We start from the raw sequence: 11,210 nt of genomic DNA, 5'->3' as shown, positions 1-11,210 counted from the left end.
TGATACAAATATATTTAGCTGAAGAGAAGCTCATCTTTACAGACACTTCTCTCTCCTCCTGCCTTCAATTCATAAAGGTTTAAGCTCAGGTCAAGAACATTTGACATTTTCCCACTTCATTTCTGCCTGGCTGTCAGCAGAGTTGTCTCAGCAGCACCTTTTGGACAGCATCTGAAATCACTCAGCTCTCTCCCTCTCCCTGCGTGAGCACTCCTGTGGTACAGATCCCAGTGGCATCAAGATATTTCTCAGGTAAACAGAAAAATAATCTATTTGGGCAGCTTCTACTATTTCCTTTCCTTGATCTGATAATTTTTTTTTTGTTGCGTTGAAAGAATTCCTCTTGTTGATAGTGAAGCAAAGCTACCAAAGCCCACAAGCAAACACTAGTCAGCTTCCTCTGATATTTCTGCCAGCACCTCCCCAGTTACCTTTCTCCCATCCCCAATTGTTGTTGGTTACCTGCTGTTACAGATTAGCAATGCCCTTGTAGATAAAGCTACAGCGATGGAGAAATAAGCAGCAATGAATATCCATCCCCTGGCACAGGTCAAGCGTTTGATGCTCCAGCTCTAACCCTGTCCCTAAAACCACCCAAGGCTCAGGTACGGAGTTTGCAGGTGTGGGATGCAGAGACTGTGCGGCACCATAAATCAAACCCCTCGGAGGTGACATTGGCCACGGTCTGTGTGCAGCAATGAGTGTGTCCCCGAGTCACCCAGGCACATTCACTTCTCTTGCGTGGGCACAGAACCCCCCTCGCCAGCACCGCTTGGTAACAATCAAACTTCAACGTGACTTAATTCAAGGCTCCAGTCTGAGCTGCTGTAGTTAAGAGTTGGGTCTATTTAAGCAGAATTAGCATTCCTGAAGCTTGCTAAGCTTAAATAAGACAATAGTACCACTCAGGATACAGACAGAGGGAAGTTTTTGCAGAAGAGTTGCTATTTAATGAGCTGTTCAAATGAACCACTTACTCCGTCCCTCTGTGTATATGTAATATTTTTAAAATCACATATTTGCAGCACATTGTTTGTTACTGTTCAAGGAAACAAATGATTTGCTTTTAACATAATCACTATGAGAAGTAAATTATTCAGCATTTGCTGCTTGGAAGTGAAAAAGGGAATCTGAATTTCTTTTTAGTTTCTTCCTCTTTTTTTATAATAGATATACAAGCTTCAGGGCACACTTTTATGCTCCTGTAGCCAAGATTTTGTAGAATTGACTAATAATCTATTTTGCATATTTATAAACACTTTATTATTTATTAATGGAACCTTTCAGGAGTAAATTTATAATCCTGTCATGTGATCTCAGCCTTTCAAAGAAAAATGGTTGCTCACGTCAAAGAGTTGGAAATTGGAGCTGGCGTAACAAAGCAATAAGTGAGAATATCTCATTAGCGCAAAAGCAAATAGGCAAGGGCCTTTTGCAAGAATACACACACACAAGATGGCTCAAAAAACCCACGTTAGATGTCAAATACAGAACATGACGCTCAAGATGTATCAATTCCCTGCTCTGCTAACTATAAACCCACAAGAAAATAGCACAGCCCTACGACTGCATTGGATCCCTGGTCCTACATACCCTGTGCTCCCTCTCCAAGTTGCCGTTACTGCACTCGGCCACTTCATCTCCAGGTATTTTAAGCTTCAGGAGTCTTGAAGAAAGCACTGACACACTCCTTGGGGAATTCAAGCCAAAAGACCAGATACAGGCCTCCCATCAGCTCCCCACACCCCACACTGCTAACACTGGGAGTCACAGACCACTCACCCACTGCCAGCACCAAAGCTGGATTTTTCAAGCAGAAGATGCTCCAAGACAGGTGCAAGCAGCAAACACACACACTTTCTGACACCATCACCTCTTCACTTAGAGATAAAAACAAAACACCTTCTAGATACTCAGAAAAAAAAAAAAACCCTCTAAGCTCTTCTTTTTAACCTTACCTGTCTCTAGGAAGCTCCTGACGATCCATCCTTGTCAAAAGCATCAAGCTCCTCTGATCCTATCAAGCTCATTTTGCTAATGAGGCACCTCCCCACCACCTTGTACCACTTGCAGTGATTGCTCCACTTGTGCCCTTTATAGTCTCCTGGTTAAGTGACTTGATGCCTGCCAGGTGCTGTCCTTGCTGCAGGTGCTCCTCCCACCGTCCTCATCTGGCACACCCAGGTGGAGGAGGAAGCCTCTTGAAGAAGGCACAAGGCTAGAGATCCAAAATAAGAGTTGACAGCTCACGTAAAGGCATAGCTGTGGGCCGAAGGTCTCTGAGTTATGCTGATTTCCTAAATCACAGCTTTTTAAGTGCAAGGATGCTGAGGTTATCCAGTGCTTGCGCTATGGCTGTGTTTCCCCGGGACACTGGTGGAACATGCTGGTTTTAGAAGCCATGTGTCCAGAGCTTCACAATACAAGTCGTGCTCCTTTGACTGAAGGTGAGTTTGTCTTCACGCAGTTAGAAACTTCTCTGTTTTGTAGCTAGCATGGTCATTGTTTGGATTTAGTTTGAGAACAAGAAGATAATGCCCCAAGACAGAGTTAATGGTTTTTGTCAAGTACCTTTACAGTGTCTTTGAGTTGGGTTTTCTGGCTGGGGACACTCGTTCTGGTTTTGCTCTGTTTCATTTGAGTTCTGTTTGAGAGTTCCTTTAGTTCAGCCTTTTGCCATTCTGCCATTTTGCAGTTGACCTCTTAGTGTTTCTGCCTTCTTTTTTGACTCCTCACTCCTCTCTGGGATCGGCTGTTTAGGACCAGGATGTCTCTTCTTGGGACTGGCTGCTTGGTGCATGAGGTTCATGAGGAATTGCCCTGAGTATCTTTTATTTTATATTCTATTTTCCATTTTATGTCTATTATTAGTAGTAATATATCAGTACTATTTTGTTATTTTATTAAACTGGTTTTATCTCAATCTAAGATTTTTTTCCCCTCCCTTTTGGTTCTCTCCCCTGTTTGGGGTTGGGATGTGGGTGGAGTGAGCAAGTGGCTGCTTTGGTTTTGATTGCTGGCTGGGGTTAAACTGCTGCACAAGGCAAACCCCTCCAACAGCTTCAGTGGCATTGTGTGCATTTCCTAGCCCTAGAAGATGCTTTCTCCTGGCTGCTCCCAGCCATAAAATGAATGACACTTGCCACCCCCGTGCCAGGGCATCATCATTCAGCTGTTTAACTGTGTGGCTGGGCTTGGCATCGCTACCTGCTCTACGCCCGGCTCCTTTCTGCGAGGCTGAGCTTGTGTTCCTGCCAACCTGTGCAGCCTGTGCCACAGGAAAAACCTCGCAGAGCTCCATCTCTTAACCAGAGCTTCACAGGGCGAGCAGGGCACGAACCATCCTGCACAGAGGGCTGCAAAACCTAAAGCTCCAAGAAGCCTCAGGGCAAAAGCCTGGGAGCCTCATCCTTCTTCGCTCCAAGCTGGCAAGCAGGGAGTGTGTAGCGTGGTCTGTCTTGGTAAGGGAGAGGTGATTAATGAGTCTGGCTCGTAAAAGCTTGGATGGAGAACTGAGGAGACCTGCCAGGCTCTTCAGTGGCAGAACGGGCAGCTGGGTGCGAGGCGGGTCTTCTCTGCATCACGGGGAGCTGCTCTGCAACATCCCTGTGCCGGGGGCATCAAAGAGCTGATGCTGCTATGGAGCAAGAGCCTTTGGAGGGTGATGTTTTTTGCACTCATTTTATCTATTTATTTTTCTGAAAGGAAGTCAGAGCGTTTGGAGTTTTCTTTGATTTGAATTTCAGAGGAGGCAGAGCAAGCGGGCTGTGCCCTGCCTTCTGCTGGGGAGCAGGTGGGGAGGAACACAAGTAGAGAAGGTGAATCGAGCCCCAGTTTGGCAGCGTACCCAAGTGTAGCAGCATGTCTTTTATGCCGGTTAATTGTTCCTGCAACTCAAATAATGTGGAAGGCATTAGTAATAACAGCAGCTTCATTATGTTCCTTTTTTGACCTGCTGTCTAAAAAGCTGAAATCTGCGGAAGGACATTAGGAACCCAGCATTTCCTTTAGCATTTTGTTTTTCTGCAGAATCTGAAAATATTTCGATGAAGCCTATTAAGGGCTAATACAAATGTGTGCAAACAGAGTAAACCTGCGTGCAGAACGCGAATACCGGGTTTTTAGCAGGTGGGGTGTTTGTCAGGGGTTGTGGTACTGCAGTGCTGAGCTTTTGCACCCCATACCTTTGACCCTTCCAAAAATGCATGAGCTACTAGGTCAGAGACCAAGAGCCCTTGTTAGGAGCTACTTTTATTTAGCACAGAGCAAAATGTGTCCTGTTGGTTCAGAAGCCTTGTTGGGATGGAGGTAGGAAGGTGCAGGGGACACAGCATGGCTTGAAGAGCTGGGGGAAGAATCTGTTCCTGCTGTCTTGGCTGTTGTGGAGCTCAGCTCAGACCCTGCTGCTGCACGTTTAACATGGGCAATAAATTAAATTATCTAACTCAATGGCTCCATCTTATCTCTTTGCCACATCTCGCTGGCCAGCTCTTGTCAGCGGGGTGTTTGGAAATGCAGCGTGGCACCTCTGAGAGCCCGGAGGGTGTCACAGTTTGGTGTCATTCAGTCTGTGTCAGGCTTTAGTGAAGCACATACTGACCACGAGTGAAAGAAAGAGGAAGGGTTCCTGCCAAAAATACAGCCAGTTCAGCGGCGGTACTGCCGAGACAACGGTAGAGGTGGATTTTGTGTGCTGCCGGTTCCCAGACGACAAGCCCGTATTTCATTCTCCATACGTGGATGTGTTGTTTTGCTTTTTTCATAGAATCATAGAATGGTTTGGATTGGAAGGGACCTTGAGGATGATCCACTTCCAACCCCCTGCCATGGGCAGGACACCTTACACTAGACCAGGTTGCTCAAAGCCCTGTCCAAACTGGCCTTGAACACTGCCAGGGATGGGGCATCCGCAGCTTCTCTGGGCAGCCTGTTCCAGGGCTCACCACCCTCATGGGGAGGAATTTCTTCCTTATATCTAACCTAAATATACTGTCTTTTAGTTTAAAGCCATTACCCCTCGTTCTATCACTGCATGTCCTTGTAAAAAGTCCCTTTTTGACTTTGCCTCCCCAGCAATAGAGATGCAGAAGGACAGAACCTGCGCCTGCTGCCAGAAACACAAATGTGGAGCCATTCCACTGCTTGCAAGAATGTCGATGCCTCATGTATACAAGACAGATTGATTTTCTTTTCGCCACAGTGCGCAGAAGGGAGACACACTAAAAGACATTCTAATGGCATTGGGGATGGTGGATAGGTGGTTGCATGAAAGATACTCTTGTGAGATGCTGGACTTTGTCACAACTCAGCCTCCTTTTCTTCCCGAGGAGGTCTGCAGCCTGCAATGTTTACACTGTCAGAGGGCATTTACTGCTGCAATGAGTTTTCCTGATGCTTGCTGGGCAGCACGGGCTCACTGAGAAGGAAGAACTCAAAGCAGCAGCAGCCTGGAGCGATAGGAGGTGAGAAAATCCTCTTGCACCTAAGACAAGAAGCTAAGCTGAGATTTCACAGTTTGCTGAGACACAGGCTATGCAATGACCTACATTTGTACATGATACATGGGACCCAAACACAAACAAAACATGGTGAAAGAGCTGTAGGAGGGGAAGGGGTGTGTGGCTCCCGGGGAGGCTCTGGGAAGCTGCGCTGGTTGGAGCTGGACCCTCAGTGCTGGGATCAGAGCTGCACCGAGTGTGCTGGTCCTAAACCAAACCGAGGTGCCTGACCTGTTTCCCATCAGACAGTAACAAGATAAAATCAGTGACAAATACAGCTCTCCCTGGGCAGCTGCAGAAAGCTGTTGATGGGAAGAAGAGAAGCACTGATGGTGATTTTTCCAATGTCCCTTAGTCTTGAAATAAATAGTTTGCGAGAGAGTTGGGGCTATTTGTGTTCCCCCAGCTCTTCAAGCCATGCTGTGTCCCTGATGTCAGGCTATCCTGGGTTTGCAGACATGTCCTGGGTGAACATCATTGTCCTTCCAGATGTTACTGTGTCGGTCAAAGGCCACCGAGCACAGCTGGGTGACCTGGGTGGCTGCTGTCAGCTGTTACATGCCTTCCCCAAGGTATGTGGGCACCAGGAAGGATGTTTTTTTCTGTGCCTTGTCCCAGAGCATACAAGGATGCTCCTTTTTCTCTTTTCCTCCTTTTCTCACCCCATTCCTCTTCCTTCAGCTCATTTTGTCTTTCATGTTTAGCTTGTGGAAGGAGTTACTAATAATAGTCTAGCACCAGTTTAAATGTCCTTCCAAACCTGGGGAATGTAGCAGGCACATGAGGGCTTTTCCTTTTCCCTTGTGCACAAAATCCAGCCAGTATTACTCATATTTCCTCCACACTAAAGATATTCCACTTGTTGAGGTGACATGATGGATGGAGTGAAGATGAGGTCTGAAAAGATCAGTGGAATTCGTACTTTTGTAGAAGATGGATGAAGCACACGAAGAATTCCCTTATTCAAAAAAAGCACCTGCCAGGTTGTGTTTTTGTTGACGGTTTGGTTTGGTTTGGTTTTTTTTTTCATGTGAAGGAAGAAGAAACCTGGAGTGAAAAACCTGCTTCCAGTAAAGCCAGTGACACAAGTGCCACTGATGGCAGTGAAGCCAGGACATTGCTGCTGGAGCTGCCACAGCTGCAGTCTGCCCACGGCTCATACCCATGTGCTGGGTACACCTTTGTTTGCTCCTGCCAGCCCCATCCAAAGTATTAGAAAGACAACAGGAATGATAAAATTCCTTCTGTTGTCCATCCTTCTCCTGCAAGGGAAAAATACAGATAGTCCAGTGTGAGTAGATGCCTTCACACAGAGACCTGAGGCTGCTTTTGGCTTGGACGGGGCATCATTGCAGCCATGTGTGTAGTAGGCAGCATCTGCTTGTGCACGGTCATAAATTCCCTAGTTGGACACCCAGGCCAAACAGGCATTCATGTGTGTATTCCAGATTCAACTTGAAGCTGGAAAACATCAACACTGGCAAAAAAAGGGGCTTATTGGGAGCTGTCGATGCAGGTCAGGCTGAAGATCAGTGGCCTATGTTTCCCAGTTTTGAAACTGCAGAGTAAAGTTAGTAATTGAGTCCTGTGACTGTCCTGCTGCTGTCCCTGTGATGGGGAAATCAGCCTCGAAGGTCCAGAATAGGGAGGGAGACAGCCTGTGTTAGGGAAAATTCAGATGGAGATGGAAATATGGTCTATAAACAAATATTGTGCTTGTACTGAAAAGGCTGTGAGCACCCAGGAGTGGCTGTGGCTGAGGAACCAAGGATGCCTGGGTGGGAGATGTACATCTCAGCCTTTAGGGAACAATCAAGGCTTACTACTATGGAAAAAGTTAAATGGCTTGTCCTAGGTCAAGCAGGCCATTTTTTGGCAGATCAAAGAAGTGAAGCAGGATCTTTCTCTAGGGAACACAAAACAACAGGTCCTGCCTCACTCTCTGAACGACAGTCCAAAGTTTCGCTTCCACCTGTTGCCGCCTTCTGCACTATGGCTGCTCCTGCCTTTCCTCAGGTTCTCAAGCACCCAAAAGCCAAAATGCTGGCTTGAAAGGATTTTAAAAGATCAAAAATTAAGCTTGCTTATTTGCTTGTTGGTGCTTTATTGTGTTTTATATAGTGTTGTCTCCTAATTAATTTGGGTGTCTCAGTAGACACCTATTTGTGCACTTCTGTGCCGCAAGGTCTTCTAGTTAGGGAATTGAAAGAGAAAACTGAGCATGGACTCAGATTCAGGAGCTGGAGCTGCAGGAAGAATAAACCTTTTGAAGCAACATGGGGCTCAGAGGAAGATCACGGTCTCTGCAATGGGGTGCTCAGGACATCAGTGTGGGATGCTCATGGGTTGCACGAGAGCTGGGGCTGCCGTGCCCAGTCCAAACACACCCTCCTGAGTACGTGTTCAATGTCAGAGCGATGGAACGTGCTGGATTTCAGGCTGCATGGATATCAAGAGCCAGGGCACAGTCTTTTGGCAGATTCAGGCAATTAGCGTCCCTTTCTGGATGCCCAGCAGGCTGCATTCTGCTACCTCAGTGCAACAGGTTTTCCCCAAAATTGGACACTTTTAAGGTTCAGCTGGACAGGGTGCTGGGCCGTCTTGTTTAGACCGTGTTTTTGCCAAGAAAGGTTGGACCAGATGATCCTTGTTGTCCCTTCCAACCTGGTATTCTACGGTTCTATGATTCTTTGAACCTGTGTAGTCTCACTGCTCTTTTTAGCATTTGCAATTGCTAAAGCCTTTGCAGGGAGTCAAGTGTTAGATACCCTGTTCACCTGTCTTGACGTTAACTGAAGAATTATTAGTATAATAAACATTTTACCTTGTTTTTTTAAGCCTCAGCATAGCACATTTTGTAGAATTTGACTGCAAATCTGGATCCTGTGGCTTTTGTCAAAATACTAAATACTGAACTCTCTGCTTGCCTCCCTTCTGGCATCGTTAATGATAATAATCATCCCCACACAGCTGCTAATCCTCTTTGCAAAACGCTCTGCCGAGTGCCAGTCTGAGTCTCCTCTGTCCCATGTATTCTGCAGTCATTTATATCAATTCAATATGTTCACGGAAATGACCCGGTGGGACTTTAAATTGGTGTAAATGACCATGGAAGATGGAGGCCAGCAGAGACGGGCCCACACTGTTCAGGGATGGTTTAGGCAGTTATTGAAGTTTGGTTTGATTGGAGTTGGGGTGTAGCTACTGTCCTTAAATGTGGGTATGTCACAGCCTTGTCTCAATGCAAAGGGATATCTCATACGAGGAAAATAATGGCAGAAGGCAGTTGCCAGATCAAGGATCTCTCGTGAATCCTGTGTCAAAGATTCAGACATGCTGACTTGCTTTTATTTTTAACATGGGCACGATCAAGTCCAGTTGCTGCGTTAGAAACAGCACCAAGCAAACAGAACCTGCAGGTGATCAGCCTGACCCCCTGCCTGAGATACCGATCTTTTTGGTTTTAATGTTTACATCTGTCTTCTCTTGATGTGCAGGTGTTAAGTCAGCTCATTGCATGTTCTTTTTAAAAATCACCCCTGAAGTGATGGGTCCCCTCAGACTAATACTAAAGCAATGATTGCTATATCTCTGGGACAACCTTTGCAACGGGCACAGATTAATCAAACACCAGTTATGGTGCAAATTCAAGACCTCAAATGCTCCCTCATATAACAGTAGCACTGAGCTTTTTTTTAATATTCTCCAGCAATCTATCTCCAAGAGCTTTAACAAGGTGGGCTACTGTTTCTATTCTCCTTTAGAAAACTAAGAGCTGCAGCGGAGATGTTAAATTATCTCCTCAAGTTAACACATTTTAAGGCCTGCCTAGTAGAACCAGGTAAAAACTTCCCATTGAATATACTTCTGATGAAGTTTTCAGTTCTGTGTGCTTGAAGATTTCCATGGGAACAATATGAATTTTACAGATGTTCTTCACTGAGGAAAAACCAAATGACACCAAGATAATCCAACCTGCAAATTTCAGGCATGTTTATCTAACCTGTGAGGTGTCTTGTGGACCACACAGTGAAGTGTTGTGGTTGAGAGGCGCACCAGGGCACGTTATATCCAAATTGTGATGCCAACAGGACATTTCTACAACATGGGTGAATGTTGGACAGGCTGGAAGCTTTTTAGTCTTTCTAAGTCTGATGCATTTGTGTACCTTTCTGTTCTGTGAAAATTGTGGCTTTTATCTTCATTCCCCAAAAAAGCAAATGCTGAGACACTGCAGTGTGGATGCTCTTCTCCTGCCCCGTAGGTTGGATGGGATTAAAGCTGCCGAGGGATGGAGAACACTGATTTTCCTGCTCACAGGTCGCCTCCCTCCTGCAACCATTCTGTATTCTTAAAAAAAAAAAAAAAGAAGGAAAAAAAAGAGCAAATTTGTGTCCTGCCTCAAAGTTTTAAACTGTCCACATGCTCAGCTTTAGGAGAACTATTGAGGTGTCCAGAGGGAAACAGCTTTTCCTTGCGGCCTGTAGAAGATTGCTAGTCCAAGTCTTTGGTACAGCCTTTCCCCATTTCTCCCTCCTGGATTATTACAGCCCTGAGACAAGCCCACTGCTAAACTTCACTCTTTTTTTATTAAATGCCTTGCAGTCCGTTTACCAGCACATTGTAAAATCTTATCATAAATAATTAAAACTACAGCTGTCAAAATAAATGGCTGAAGTCCATTTTGGCAATGCTATGAAATATGATCCTACCAGGCTTGGGGAGGGAAGTGAAATTGTTTTTCTGTTGCAGTTGCATGCTGGCAGCGCCCTGTAATCAGCAATGAGTTTCCCAGTCATTAGTTCAAATTAGAGCAGCTCTGATGACAAGTTGAGTGGCAACTCCAGTTTCTAATGGCTGGGGAAGGTGCAGACTGACCCTTCTCGCAAGCAGAGCAGAATGGTTTGTTTTGCCCCAATTTCTGAAAAGAGGAACAGGGACAAAGCAGTTGTGTAATGCCGTGTTTGGATGGGTTTGCAGCCAGGAGGTCTGGGGCCAGCAGCAAGCACGTGGCTTTGGTTAGAGAAGCAGAAATCTCAGCAAGAACCAGCAAACTCGTGGGATCTGGGGAGGCTGCAACCTCCACCTCTTTTGCAGACCACGGTTTCTCCAGTGCCCTTTCTTTGGGATTCATTTCACATCCACCTTTTCTTGATCTCCTCCCTCCAAAAGTAAATACACATCGAGTTGGACAAATCCACCGATGTAATATGTACAAGCAGGATTTGAAATGCGAGCAGTAAGCCCAGCGGCTTAGAGATGACAGGGCTGAAGGTGGTAGGAATTTCCATTTGGGGCTTCCTTAAAGCTGCTGGTGGAGACTCTGTCTCTCAAGGTCTCTGCTCCAGTGGTACAATAGTGAGACCAAGCTCTTATGATCTCCCAAACCTCTGGGTTCTCTCCCAGTCATTGGGTTTACCCCATGGAGATTTTCCTACCTGATTTCCAACAGTGAGGGTCCTGACCCAGGAGCTGCAGCCATGGAGATGAAAGTCATTCGGGCTGAGTGTGGTGTGAGCTCTGGGTGAAAGCTGAGCACTGCTGGGATGGGGAAGAGGAGGGTTGGGAGCTCACACAGCTTTTTTCACTGGTCATATTATGTGGGGCCTTTGAAGTCACAACTCTTGAACTTGATATTGTTCAAGATGCTCAGCTTTCATTAATACAACAAAAGCTGCGAGTTTCTAGCCCTCATGGTTACAGGGAAAAACT

The sequence above is a fragment of the Streptopelia decaocto genome, assembly GCF_964273445.1.
Source record: "Streptopelia decaocto genome assembly, chromosome: 9".
Classification (NCBI taxonomy): domain Eukaryota; kingdom Metazoa; phylum Chordata; class Aves; order Columbiformes; family Columbidae; genus Streptopelia; species Streptopelia decaocto.
This window is presented reverse-complemented; position numbering follows the sequence as displayed.